This window comes from Rhincodon typus, chromosome 5 (assembly GCF_021869965.1).
Source record: "Rhincodon typus isolate 14 chromosome 5, sRhiTyp1.1, whole genome shotgun sequence".
Lineage (NCBI taxonomy): Eukaryota > Metazoa > Chordata > Chondrichthyes > Orectolobiformes > Rhincodontidae > Rhincodon > Rhincodon typus.
The window spans coordinates 19,062,760-19,077,629 of record NC_063336.1 but is presented as its reverse complement, the minus strand read 5'-3'; the positions used below and the strand labels follow the sequence as shown (position 1 = coordinate 19,077,629).

The following is a 14,870-nucleotide window of genomic DNA, read 5'->3' as shown; positions in this document are numbered from 1 at the left end:
TTTGCTCTCCACACCCACCCCCCGCAACTGTGCTTCAATTACTGCCTTAAATGGGGTAAACTGTGTCAGACCACTTCAAAGTTAGCTGTCAGTAGCAATAGTTAAAGGCAGCTCCTCTATAACAAGATATTCAGTGAGTTCAATGTCCCACATATATTGCGATCAATATCAAAATCAATAGAGGCCTTTAAAATGTCTAATCATGTTTTACAACAAAGATAAGCAAATAAGTGATCAGATTCACAATGGAAAATGTCAACTCATTACAATTTTCTTTAAAAAGGCAACTCTCAGAATCTATTTTAGGAATTCAGAAATAGCCCTTATATTTTGCATTGCCAGTTGCTGGAAAAAGAGGATAGCACTCTTAGGGAGAGGTCAGGAGACATAGTGGGCAGGAATGTGACTCTTATCTTATGGGTAGAGTTTAAATCCAGCATAATTTATTGGAATGAAAGCTGCTTATCTGCTTTCATTTCAGTTCCAAGTCATTAAAAATGGAAAATGTCAGAAATACTCAGCCAGTTTGGCATCATCTATGAAGAAAAACAGGTTAACTTTTCAGAAGTTCTGATGAAGAGTAGTCATTAGCTGAAACCTTGGCTTGTTTTGCTCCACAGACACTGCCAGACCAGCTGAGCATTTTCTGAATTTTTTTGTGTTCTTAAATTTTACCTTTCCAGCATCTACTTTATTTTTTGCAATGGGAGGTGATAACTAAAAAGAGAACACGCTTGGGCAGCTCTGACTGTTCACAGTTGTTACTGACCCACAGCATGAATCTACCACTTTGGCCACTTCACCTAGGGAGATGAACACAACGGCTGGTTTGGGAAATGGAGAATGTCATAAGCAACCATTGATGCCAACACCACTGGGACATTGCAAACCCTGACATATCAGGTTGTCAACATTTTTGATCCAAGATAGTAGTGGATCAAGCGGTATATAATATGTGTATACATATCAGAATTGGCACAGGCAAGCACTTATGCATTTCCCAACGTAACCAACACAAGATGAAATTTCAAGAACCCTGGCGATCTAATCCCTTTTGAAAGACTAAGGAATAAGGGCCACTTAAACCTAATTCCTCATCTATCTGTTCAGAGATATTATTGCACACCTTTGGAGCAGGTGGGATTTGAACCTGGGCCTCCTGGTCCAGGGGTAGGAACACTATCACTGTTACAAGAGGCCTTAAAGACCACTTATTCTAGTTTCTTTAAACTGCAGTAGGCGTTTCTATTTTAATGGGATTAGTGACCCCTCTTTGTGATATTTACCTTGCCCATACACTTCTTCGCTAATCTAATAAAAGCAAAATACTGCAGGTGCTGGACATCTGAAACAAACAGAGAATGCTATGGGGAGAACCTCAGGCAGCTCTGGCAGCATCTGTGGTGAGAGAAACAGAGCGAACGTTTTGAGTCTGGTAAGACTCTTCTTCAGCACTCAATCTGAATCTCAACACTTCCAAGCTAACTCTATATTTTTACAGTTTTATGTAGACAAATTGTGTTTTGGGAAACTTGTCAATGAACTTATGTGAATTTAGGGGAGAAAATGCAAACAGCAGCTTTTTTTGTCCATTTATTTTATTTGCTTATCATTCGAAATATCAAAATGCTGAAGATGTCAAAAGATATTTTAAATCAAATTCACTGGGATTGGAACAAAACCTGCCCATCAACTCATCAAGTTACCCCTTTATGTTGTAGTGAGCTGCAAATTGCAAAAGCAAGAAGGACTTTATTGTGTGGTCAACAAAGGTGAAAGGTGAGATCAGAATAAGTGGCTGGTGCTGAGTTACTATGTTTTCCTGGAGGTCCCTGTGGAGGAAAGAAGGACATTTCCTTGCATTTAGCCATTCCAAAAACCATCTTCCTGACAACCAGCTGATCATCTTCTAAATGTAGAAACAATTCCTTGGCATCAGTCCCAAGGTTGCCCTTCATTAGTGGAGTATATGCAATTGTCTGCAAGTGGTCCAAATAGGGTAAGTAAAATTACCAACTGGGGTTTATACAAAAGGCACTGTGCTGTGCCTAGGTAAACCTTAATCTGGATAATGGGCTTAAGACTCAGAGGGCACCAAAGATGATATTGTAGAGTAAATTACAGCCTTCAGAGTAAAAAAAACCTATTAATCTTTATGATTGTTACTACTCAACTGTGTGGACAGTCTGTTTGGAAGCTATCTATAGTTATGGTCCACTGCAAGCAAAAGGAATTTGTTCAGGTATTTGTGCCTTTTCAACTGAACAAAAGCTTGGGGTCTCTTCCTTGGTGAATTGTCCCTTAGTTTACCTCTATAAATTGGGCCTCCACCCATTGGAGTTTAGAAAAATGAAAGGCGACCTTGTGCAAGATTCTTACGGAACTTAAGGATAGATGTGGAAAAGTTCTCTCCCCTTTTGGGGAATACAAAACATTTGGTGGTTTTGCAACTCTTTCAAAATGGAAAATGGTCAACATTAAAAATTTAAATCTGTGACAGAAATCTTGGATTTGCCTTCTATTCTGATGAAAATTAGCTCCAACCAAGACTGTTTTTATTTTCAATATTTTGTGTGTCTCCAGCATGTTGTTGGTCCAACACAACACATTACTGTCGGGAAAAGTAGGCCTCAGCCTCCACATTTAGTTTCAATTTTCACGGAGATGTTTCTTTACTGTCTGTTTTCAAGGAGCTTGTCAAATTCCAGCCCACAGGGCACATTTGACAGCCATTCTCTCAGATTCAGCACAAACAAAGCACCACAGCATTTTACTTTTTTTCTGAAAGCTGGCTCACAAAATTAATCTTACTGTGAAAACCTTTGTTAAAAAAGTACATCATGTTGATCGAGGTGTAAGAATTTCAACAGCAAATGAAGTGCATCATTTTCTCCTGAACAGCTTCCCAAGCCCTGAGAATGCCAAATTTCTCCAGTGTAAATTCACTTTGTTAAAAAAAAATTACACTATTTCAGCTTCAACCTGTATACATCCTAAACATTTATTCCCCCTCTTTAAAATTGTAATTAAGTGAAACAAACAGTGAATTTGAATTTCTGACTCCCTGTGAGAATATTTTAATGTCCTTTGCTGATGACATCACTGCTGTTGGATCCCTGGAGATCCCCTTCATGTGGCAACAGATTCAAACTGACATTGGAAAAGGAGTAATCCGTGATGTAGAGATCTGCAGATCTATGCAGGCAGCTTTCTTAGACATTATCAGCAAGTACTATTGCTTCACTGCAAAACCTGAGTGAACACGACGTTTCAAAGTAGCTCAACATCAACAGAACAGTACATCACCATTATTAACAAAACTATCTGAAAAGTTCAGATTTCACTATAAACCAGAAAAAGACTCTACTAGTTCTTAACAGTCATTTGATTCAGAGATGCTGTCTGAGGAAGTAAAGATGTAACAGCATTTAACTTATCAATCAGGACAGACATAAGAATATCAACTATCATTTTATGTTGTTTATGTTGCATGAGAGACAGGGCACTAGTTGTATCATTGTCTCAATGGCTGGCAAGTGGACAATGTCATGGAGAATGCACCGGGGAAGTGGTAAGACCGTGGACATAACAGCAGAAATGGGTCCTTCAAGCCCATCGAACCGACTCCACCAGTCAATGAGATAATCGAAAATCTGACAATCCTCAACTCCATTTTCCTGCCTTTTCCCCATAACCCTTGATCTCTTTACTGATTAAAAATTCTGTCTATCTCGGCGTTGAATATACTTAATGACCCAGCCTCGACAGCCCTCTGCAGTAAAGAATTCCACTCAGATGACACTCAGAAGAAATTCCTCCTCATCAATGCCTTAAAAGGGTGAACCCTTATTCTAAGATTATGCCCCATTGCTCTAGACTCTCCCAAAGGGGAGAGAACTTTTCCACATCTATCCTTAAGTCCCCTAAGAATCTTGCATGTTTCAACAAGGTCGCCTCTCATTCTTCGAAACTCCAATGGGCAAGGTGGCTCAGTGGTTAGCATGGATACCTCACAGTGTGAGGGTTTGATTTCACCCTTAGGAGAGTGACTGTCTGCGTACAGTTTTCAAATTCTCCCCGTGTCTGCGTGGGTTTCTTCCAGGTGTTCCAGTTTCCTCTCAAAGTCCAAAGATGTACAGGTTAGGTGGAAACAAAAACAAAGTTGCTGGAAAAGCTTAGCAGGTCCGGCAGCATAAAAGGGGGAGGGGGATGGGGTAGGGTGCAAATGATAGGATAGAGCCCAAAAGAGAGAGAATGGCAGTTGGACAGACTAAGGAGTTGCTAATGATCAAGCTGGGAGGGTGAACAGTTGTTAATGGGGACTGTTAGTGACTAACAACAGGGGGTGTGTAATGGCAGGCTATGTGGTAACAAGACCCGGTGTGTGGGGTAGGGGGCTGCGACATGGGAGAGCTTAGGCCCTAAAATTATTGAACTCAATATTGAGTTCGGAAGGGCTGTACGGTCCCCAAGCGGAAAATGGGCTTCGCTGGAACACTGCAGCAAGACAGAGACAGAGATGTTGGCCAGGGAGCAGGGTGGTGCATTAAAGTGGCAGGCAACAGGTAGTTCAGAGATAGTAGGACCTGCAGATGCTGGAGAATCTGAGATAACAAGGTATAGAGCTGGATGAATACAGCAGGCCAAGCAGCATCAGAGGATCAGGAAAGCTGACATTTTGGGCCTAGACCCTTCTTCAGAAATGGGAGCTTCGTTTCTCCAATGTAGAGGAGACCACATTGTGAGCAGTGAATGCAGTAGATTGTGGGAAGTGCAAGTGAAGTGTTACTTCACCTGAAAGGATTGGCCATGCTAAATTGCCTATAGTGTCCATGGATGTTCAGGCTCGGTGAGTTAGTCATGGGATATGCAGGGTTACAGGGATGGAGTAGAAGGGTGAGTCTGGGTGGGATGCTCTTCCGAGGGTTGGGGTGGACACAATGGGCCAAATGGCCTGCTTCCACACTGTAAGGATTCTATGATTCTATGTCAAAATCTAACTGGAAACAGCAATGGAGGGACTGTGAAATCTGATCTACCCATTAGTGTTACACCAACAATAACACAGGGCTATCGTGGTTCAAGATGGCAGCTGATTGAGTCATACAGCACGGAAACAGACCCTTCGGTCCCAACCGGTCCATGCCGACAATAATCCCAAACAAAACTACTCCCGCCTGCCTGCTCCTGGCCCATATCCCTCCAAACATTTCTTATTCATGTACTTATCTAAATGTCTTTTAAAAGTTGTAACTACACTTGCATCCACCACTTCCTCTGAATGTTCATTCCACACGAACCACTCTCTGTGTTAAAAAAAACTGCCCCTCGTGTCTTTTTAAAATCTTTCTCCTCTCACCTTAAAATATCACCAGCCACTAGAGAGTAATTAGGGATGGGCCATTCTGGTCTTGCCACAAGGCTCAGAATCACTGTTTCATTTCTGTTTGCAAAACTGAATTTATCAATCTGCATTAGTGATTTGTCTATATTAAGCCTTTAATCCCTTCATGCAACTGCCTCATATTACCCAGAGGATATATTGGCATTGGAGGCAGTTAGGAAAAGGTTCACCAGATTAACTGTAAACTCCACTAGTTCTTGTAAAACTCCAGTGAATACAGGCACAGTTGACACAATCTTACCCTATATGACAAACCTGCCACCAGTTCCTACTATCTCTGAAACAATTTTAACCTCATGAATGACCCAGATGAACCTTCAGTGCACTCCCTTTATAGCAATAATATCTTCCCTTAGGGGAGGAGAACAGAACTGCACACATTAGTCCAGGGTGTAGTCTCATCAAGGCACAGTTGGAGTAAAACTTCCTTGCTCCTGTGCTCACACCCTCTTGCAATGAATCCCAACATACCATTTGCTTTCCTAACTAATTGTTTGCACCTGCATGCTTGCTTTCAATAACCAAGAGCACCAAGGTTCCTTTAGTACATCAAAATTTCCATATCTATCACTATTTATATACACTCTGCTGTTCTCTTTTTCATTCAACCGAAGTGAACAACCTCATTCTTATTACACTTTATCTGCCATGCCCTTGCCCCTCACTGAACAGGTCTAAATCACCTTGAAGCCCCTGTACATTAGCCTCACTACTCATTATCCGACCTAGTATTGCGTCAATTCTTTGATCTGTATACAGGGAAGTATACAGTGACATATGCAGTTATGAGGAACTGTGCTGTGATATACATTAATAACAGGGACCTGTGTACACAGGGCATTGTTTCAAAGTGTACAAGAGTCAAGAAACTTAGAAATCGAGCAAACGACAGGGGATGAAGACTTCAGTTGGAATGGAGCGTGACCGCGAAGTTTCTGTGGAGCAAAGCCTTTGAAAATGGCAGCAGACGTTGAGAACACAGGCAGGATCCAGAGTCTTATAAATAAAAGGCATAAAATACAAAAGCAAAGAAAGTGCACATAAACTGTAAAACGGGGAGGCATCAGGCAAAATGCCAAATAAGGCCTTCGCGGTTGAAGACATTTCGAGCAGTCAAAGACTCCTGTTATTTGGTAAAGCTGAGAAGGAATCAGGGAAATCTGACTGTGCCTAGAGCCAGCTTTTGGAGAATAAATCAGAGGAAAATACTTCCAATAGCAGAAGGAAGGATCAGCAAGCAGACGACAGAAATGAAAAGATAATGGCAAAAGAACCACAAAGGCAGACTGAGCCACAAACTCCTAAAAACATTAGGCATCTAGAAAAGCAAGAAAATATTTTTAAAACTAGGTGCAAAAAAAATCCAGGTACAGATACTTATGTTTATCTTCATTTTATCCAATTTATTTGGTTTCCTTGTATAGATTACCCAGCATTCCAGAGTCAATTGCCCTTCAAGATTTTTGAGATGTCAGCTATTTAAAATTGATCAATTACCTGTGGATATAGAAACTAAACATGTGTATTGATCCTGTAAATCACTAACTTTCAGACTGTCACCAACGATAACAATTGCTGCCTTTCCGCCTGTACCTTCCTGTTTACTTTCCACCCTGGATGTCTCTCTCTGTGCAACGGCTTCCACAAACATTCACTATGCTCTGCTTCTTTGGGATGAAATTTCTTTTGCTATTTCACTCAAAAGCAAGTGGGGAAGCAGGAGGCAAAACTGGGCATTGACAGCCGTTGTCCCTCACCACCAGATTTCCTCAGCCCGCCACCCCACCCCCGCAAAAGATCAGCTGTTTGCTGAACGTTTGCAAACTCAAATATGAAAACATCAAAGTCTTGCCGCACTTTCAATGAAGTGGAGATAGAAAGCATAGACAGTATGGCGAGCCTGACGGAATCACAAGCTGCTTATGTGTAACTGACTGCAGACAAACACTCTGGAGTCCTAAATCAAGAACACATTCTTTGCAGTGAAATATGAAGGGGCTGAATGGCCTCAGCCTGCTCCTATTTATATCCCTGAAACTGTCTCCATTGTAACGTGTCTGCAAAAGTAACACACCCACCTTATTCAGCTCTTGCCTTTGATATAAATCAGTATAATCTAGAGAGAATCAGCCTATTTTACTTCCACTTCCTTCCACCCCACGCAAATGCTCTCCCCACTCGTACTCAATTCTCTCCAAATGTGTAAACTACAGGAGGATATGGGCAAGTTCCTCACTGTCAATGTTCCTCTCTCTTATTGTGAGGATATTCACTTGGTACCTCCCCATAATGGAGAGGCTGCAGTCTCTACATCAGCAACCTTTGCTGTTAACAGCTTTCCCAGAAGCACTTAAAAAAAAAAGCCCCCCCTCTTTCACCAATTGTCAGAAATGGAAAACTCAATTGATGTCTGTGAATCATTGTTAGCTGTGGAGGTGCTTGTGGTACAGTGATACTGTCCCTACCTCGGGGCCAGGAAAACCCAGGTTCAAGTCTCCCCTTCTCCCAGAGGTGTGTCATTACATGTTCGAACAGGTCGATTCAAAAGAAATGTTTAAAGTCAAGCAGATAATCACTCCCATTGGAAACGAGGACTGACTGAAGACAAAACACAAGGCACCTCAATCCAGTTACAAATTGGATTGTTGTAGGTTTTCTCCATTGTAACTGAAATTTGGGTTTCCCAAATCCATCCCACCAGCTGGTAAATAAATTCCAGGAATACAGACCTGGTGAGAAATCTATTAAATTCATAATTGCTACGACAACAAGTGAAAGCAAATAACACTGATGCATTTAAAGAAAAGTCAGATAAACAGGAAGGAAAAATTGCCGATGAGGGAAAGCAGTAGGAGACATATGTATGTTATAAACATCACCATAGGCCAGATGGACTGAGTGGTCCATTTTCATGCTGCATATTCATATACACTGTGCTCAAGCCAAGAGAAAAGGCTAGTCCTCAACATTACAGCAACACTTAACTATAGGATCCAGACATTCCTCACAAAATGGGGCTTGATGAGGCTCAATAATAAAGAAACTCTAAAGTCACACGGGAAGGTGGTCTCACTCCTTGACCGCCAATCAGAGACCCAGAGTTTCCTCACGGGAACTCCCTTAGCCCAATTGGAATTGGTCACTTAAAGACCTTTCCCATCTTCCACCAGGTTAGGAGAGCACTGCTCACAAATAATTCTGTTGTGTTTACTAACAATCGACCCGAAGAAGCTGGACATCAGATCATCATCATGGACCAACCACTTTCAGGAGATCCAAGTCCCTCAACATTGACGTTCTCTGGAGTCATCAATTTAACTGAACTAGCAGGATGTACATCGTAACTACAAGAACAGAGTGGTACCTACAGATGCTTCAAGAATGGCTTGCTGCCTGATTGTTCATAGATCATCACATGCAAAGCTCATGTTTCAGCTGTCATGGGATAACCACTGTTTCATCTGGAGAACTGCAGCTACAACAACAACCCATAAAATCAGAACCAGACAGCACAGAGCACTCCACTTGACTGGTGCCCCCAATATGCACCCTCTCTACCATCACTGTCAGAAATCACATGACACCAGGTTATAGTCCAACAGGTTTATTTGAAACACAAGCTTTCGGAGCTTCTCTCCTTTTTCAAGTGTTAGTGTAGCTACACAATATGCCATCTGAAAGACACACTCCAGCAGGCCAGCAAGATTTTACAAAGCAGCACATCCGTACCCACGACCTCCAGTAGATGAACAGTAGTACACCCTCCCCTTCAATCCAGCTCTTCCTTCCTTTTCACATTTCCCCTACTTCTTAATGTAGTAACACCATTAGCACAAAGACTGCAGTGAGTAATGGAGAATGTCCAACACCACCATCATCACCACTTTCTCAATGTAGTTCAGGCTGTGTAAGAGATTTCCTCTAACCACAAGTACCCAGCTCTTCAGAAACGAGACATTTTGTAAAAGCACTGTCTGTTTGGTGTTATAATGTATGGCACACAACATAAGATGGTCCCATTTGTAAGAGCACTCTTTGTGGTTAACTCCAACATTGGACTGCTCCCGCACCTGAATAATATTCATAAGTACCAGCCATCCCATTCGTCGTAAAGTTTCATTCACAAACTGATGGGCGGCCACACACTTTCCAAGTCTAAACATCTTTCAGAGGAGGGCAGTGAGTAGCATAGTGATAATGTCACCACATAAGTAATTGAGAGACCCAGGCTGATGCTGTGTGGACACAGAGTCAAATCCTATCACTGGAATGGAAATTCAATTCATCAAATTAAGAAATGAAACCTAGTCTCAGTAACGACAACCAATAAACTCCCATCAATTGTTGTGAAAATCTATTTGGTTCACTAATGAGGGAATACAATCTGCTGACTTCACCTGGCCTTGCCTGGCCTACATGTGACTCCAGACCCACAACAATGTGGTTGACTCTTACTAACCCTCTGCTGTAGCCACTCAGTTCGAGGGCGATTATTAAAGGCAACAACTGCTGACATTGCCAGCAGTGTATTCATCCCACGAAAAGGTCAACAGAAACAAAGCATACAACCAGAGGGTGAGGGTGTTGTGACTTAGTGGTAGTGGGCCAGAAGATAGCAGGGGTCAAGTCTCACTTACAAAGAACAAAGAACAAAGAAAATTACAGCACCGGAACAGGCCCTTCAGCCCTCCAAGCCTGCACCAATCCAGATCCTCTATCTAAACCTGTTGCCTATTTTCCAAGGATCTGTATCCCTCTGCTCCCTGCCCATTCATGTATCTGTCTAGATACATCTTAAATGATGCTATGGTGCCCGCCTCTACCATCTCTGCTGGCAATGTGTTCCAGGCACCCACCACCCTCTGCAAAAAGAACTTTCCACGCATATCTCCCTTTAACTTTTCCCCTCTCACCTTGAAATCATGACCCCTAGTAATTGAGTCCCCCACTCTGGGAAAAAGCTTCTTGCTATCCACCCTGTCTATACCTCTCATGAGTGTGTAGACCTCAATCAGGTCCCCCCTCAATCTCCGTCTTTCTAATATAAATAATCCTAATCTACTCAACCTCTCTTCACAGCTAGCGCCCTCCATACCAGGCAACATCCTGGTGAACCTCCTCTGCACCCTCTTCAAAGCATCCGCATCCTTTTGGTAATGTGGCGACGAGAACTGTGTGCAGTATTCCAAATGTGATCGAACCAAAGTCCTATACAAATGCAACATGACCTGCCAACTCTTGTACTCAATACCCCGTCCGATGAATGAAAGCATGCCGTATGCCTTCTTGACTACTCTATTGACCTGTGTTGCCACCTTCAGGGTACCTGAACACACAGATCTTTCTGTGCATCAATTTTCCACAGGGCTTTTCCATTTACCGTATAGTTCGTTCTTGAATTGGATCTTCCAAAATGCATCACTTTGCATTTGCCGAGATTGAACTCCATCTGCCATTTCTCTGCCCAGCTCTCCAATCTATCTATATTCTGCTGCATTCTCCTACAGTCCCCTTCACTATCTGCTACTCCACCAATCTGCAAACTTGCTAATCAGACCATCTATACCTTCCTCCAGATCATTTATGTATATCACAAACAACAGTGGTCCCAACACAGATCCCTGTGGAACACCACTGGTCACAGTTCTCCATTTTGAGAAACTCCCTTCCACTACAACTCTCTGTCTCCTGTTGCCCAGCCAGTTCTCTATCTATCTAGCTAGTACACCCTGGACCCCATGTGACTTCACTTTCTCCATCAGCCTACCAAGGGGAACCTTAACAAATGCCTTACTGAAGTCCATGCATATGACATCTACAGCCCTTCCCTCATCTATCAACTTTGTCACTTCCTCAAAGAATTCTATCAAGTTGGTAAGACATGACATTCCCGGCACAAAACCATGCTCCCTATCACTAATAAGCCCATTTTCTTCCAAATGCAAATAGATCCTATCCCTCAGTATCTTCTCCAGCAGCTTCCCCACCACTGACATCAGGCTCACTGGTCTATAATTACCTGGATTATCCTTGCTACCCTTCTTAAACAAGGGGACAGCATTAGCAATTCTCCAGTCCTCCGGGACCTCACCCGTGCTCAAGAATGCTGCAAAGATATCTGTTAAGGCCCCAGCTATTTCCTCTCTCACTTCCCTCAGTAACCTGGGATAGATCCCATCCGGACCTGGGGACTTGTCCACCCTAATGTCTTTTAGAATACCCAACACTTCCCCCCTCCTTAAGCCAATTTGTCCTAGAGTAATCAAACATCTATCCCTAACCTCAACATCCATCATGTCCCTCTCCTCGGTGAATACCAACGCAAAGTACTCATTAAGAATCTCACTCATTTTCTCTGACTCCTCGCATAACTTCCCTCCTTTGTCCTTCAGTGGGCCAACCCTTTCTCTAGTTACCCTCTTGCTCCTTATGTACGAATAAAAGGCTTTGGGATTTTCCTTAACCCTGTTTGTTAAAGGTATTTCCTGACCCCTTTTAGCCCTCTTAATTCCTCGTTTCAGATTGGTCCTACTTTCCCGATAAACTTCCAAAGCTTCATCTGTTTTCAGTTGCCTAGACCTGGAGATGTGTTATAATATACCTGAGCAAGCTGATTAAAATAATTTTCACCCAGACAAAGAGTTAGTGATGACGTTAGCAAGTGGGAAGACTGCTGTTTCCTGCCCTTTTGCTGTTGATTTGCAACATTTTTAGATGTTTAACTTGTCCAGTGTTACTCTGAGATTTTAAACAGAAATAAAAACAGTATTCTACCGTCAATACAGTAACTTTGTCACAAGGTGCACATCTCTCAAAAGCCTTGCTTGCTTTTAAAAATGTAATTTGTTTCAAGAAATGCCTTGTTTCTTATACATAAGCACTGATCACAGTCAGGCATCTCGTTAGGCAGCTCTCAGATGGAAACTGGCATAATCTAAATCCGTCTAAACATTCATTCTCTTAGCTTAAAAATACTTAATGCTAGTTATTGTCTTGGGCCTGCTCTACAGCTTTCAAGCTGAAGACACTCATCCTTCATTTCAAACCTCTCCCCAGCCTCAACCACCACTGTGCTCTGGATGCTGTTCCACAATTACAAACCTCAGAAATTCCACAATTCTCCAATTCTGGCCTCGTGTAAAATTGCTGTACTGTTCTTTTTTACATTCCCTTACGGCATATGGGCATCTCTGGCTGGGTCAGCATTTATTACCCATCCTTAATTGCCCAGAGGGCAGGTAAGACTCAACCACATTGTGGTGGGTCTGCAGTCACATGCAGGACAGGCGATCCCTAACAGACACTAGTGAACCAGATGGGGTTTTTCCTGACAATCAACAACGGTTTCGTGGTCATGATTAAACACTTAATTCTAGATTCGTTCATTGAATTCTAATTCCATCACCTGCCATTGCGGGATTTGAACCCAGGTTTCCAGAACATTAACTGAGTTTCTGGATTAATAGTCTAGTGACAAAACCACTAGGCCACTGCCTCGCCTGATGGGGATTTCACGCTTAGGCAGCAAATGTCTACGATTGAACCAGTTCTGCAACCAGCTGCCCACCAGAAATCTACTCAGTTATGTGTCAGCCGTACCATTCATTATCAGGAGCAGATCCCTGTTCTTGAAGATGAGCACAGAAATCTGGGCCAACTCCTCATTGCAGTACTGAGAGGATGCAGAACAGTTGGAGGGGCCATCATGACGCATTAAACTGAGGCCACTCCTACTCTTGATAGTAGATGTACAAGACCCAAAGGCACTATCGTAAAGAGAAACAGGGGAGTTAACCCTGCTGCAAACAAAGACAGAAATTGCTGGAGAAACTCAGCCGGAACAGCTGGGAACGAAAACAGAATGAAGGTTTCGAATCCCAAGACAGCCCTGAAGAAGGGTTATTCGACTCGAAACGTTAATTCTGCTTTTCTTTCCACAGGTGCTGCCAGACCTGCTGAGTTTCTCCAGCAATTTTTGTTCTTGTTTGTTTCAGATCTCTAGCATTCGCAATTCTCCGTTTTATTTTAGAGTTATCTCTGATGTTCAGCCTAACATTTATCCCCCACTAACACCACTCAGAATAAAATGATTTGGTCATCATCATGTGCTCATTTGTAGGGGTTTGTTATGGGCAAATTGGTCATGTATGCAATTTGGCAGAACAAGTGTCTGCCCTTTGTGTCTCTCCAATAGGTGAATGTTAGAAACTACACACACACAAACCAAAAACTGCGGTTTAGCTAACAACATCAGTAACAAAAGTTACCTCACTTTGTTCCATTGTTCATCTAATTCTCCATTGTGAATGTGTATTTGAAAATTCCTTTGGGTCTGTTTATGATTGAATTACTTGTTGACAGCCCATGTGTCAGTGACCAAACACCAAACCCTCTCTGTTCATTCACTCCATTCAAAATCAAAACAAGGCAATCAAGCAATAGATTGAAAGTCGCCGTCATGGTTCCCAAGTCTTCTCCATAATTCCAGGGAAAAACCCACCCAAAACTGGCAATGAGAAAAACATCCCTCACGACTCCATCCAGAAGAAAATGGCAGCTGGCACTTCCAGAAATAGCATTTTTACTCGGGGCGGGGCAGTTTAAGAGCAGAAGGTAGTGTAGTGATAAGGTCGCTGGACTAGGTACTAAGAGGCCCAGGTTAATTCTCCAGGGACATGGGTTCAAATCTCACCACAGCAGGTGGCTGCATTTAAATTCAACTAATAATATCTGGAATGCAAATTAGGTCTCAGGAATGCAGACTGTGAAACTGTTGTTGGTCTAGCCTAACTTCTTCGCTGCCTTCTGAGAAGTGGCCCAGTAAGCCACTCAGCTCAACACCAATTAGGGCTGGGAAATTACACCCACAAACCATTTCTTTTAAAACAAAGAAGCATAACACCACTTCCACCTCACAGCACTGCCAATGAAGGTGGGTTTCGGTGCAGTTGGTGTTGTGTCATCTATGTGCCACAATCCTGCTACTACCCTCCAAACTGACAGTGTGTGAGCACACTAGTTCCAGCCAAGCATGGTCTTACTACAATCTATTAACCTATTTTTGTTCTACTGTGGTAATGAAGCATGACCGCAGTATAACCAGACATTGCCGTGTTTGCACATTCAACTCCTATTGTGGTTATGTTGCAAATACCTGGTTTCCAGACTCTGCTTAAATAATGGAACAAGATTGATGGCAATGTTCGGCATGGCTCTCAGATTAGGTAACATTGATGAGGCGTGCAGAGCAGGAAAGCTCTCAGGACCAGCGAAAATGCCAACTAAAACTCAGATATAGTAAGAACTGCCGATGCTGGAGTCAGAGATAACACAGTGTGGAGCTGGAGGAACACAGCAAGCTAGGCAGCATCAGAGGAGTGGGAAATTTGACGTTTCAGGTCGGAACCCTTCTTCAGAAAAGAAGGATCCTGACCCGAAACGTCGACTTTCCTGCTCCTCTGATGCT

The 14,870-nt window shown here is 42.6% G+C and overlaps 1 protein-coding gene across 5 annotated transcripts in view; it reads right to left on the bottom strand.

Moving 5' to 3' along the window:
• Window positions 1–14,870, bottom strand: part of LOC109912754 (tyrosine-protein kinase Fyn) — a 274,256-nt gene that overhangs the window by 236,403 nt on the left and 22,983 nt on the right. The gene's annotated exons all lie outside the window — the stretch shown is intronic.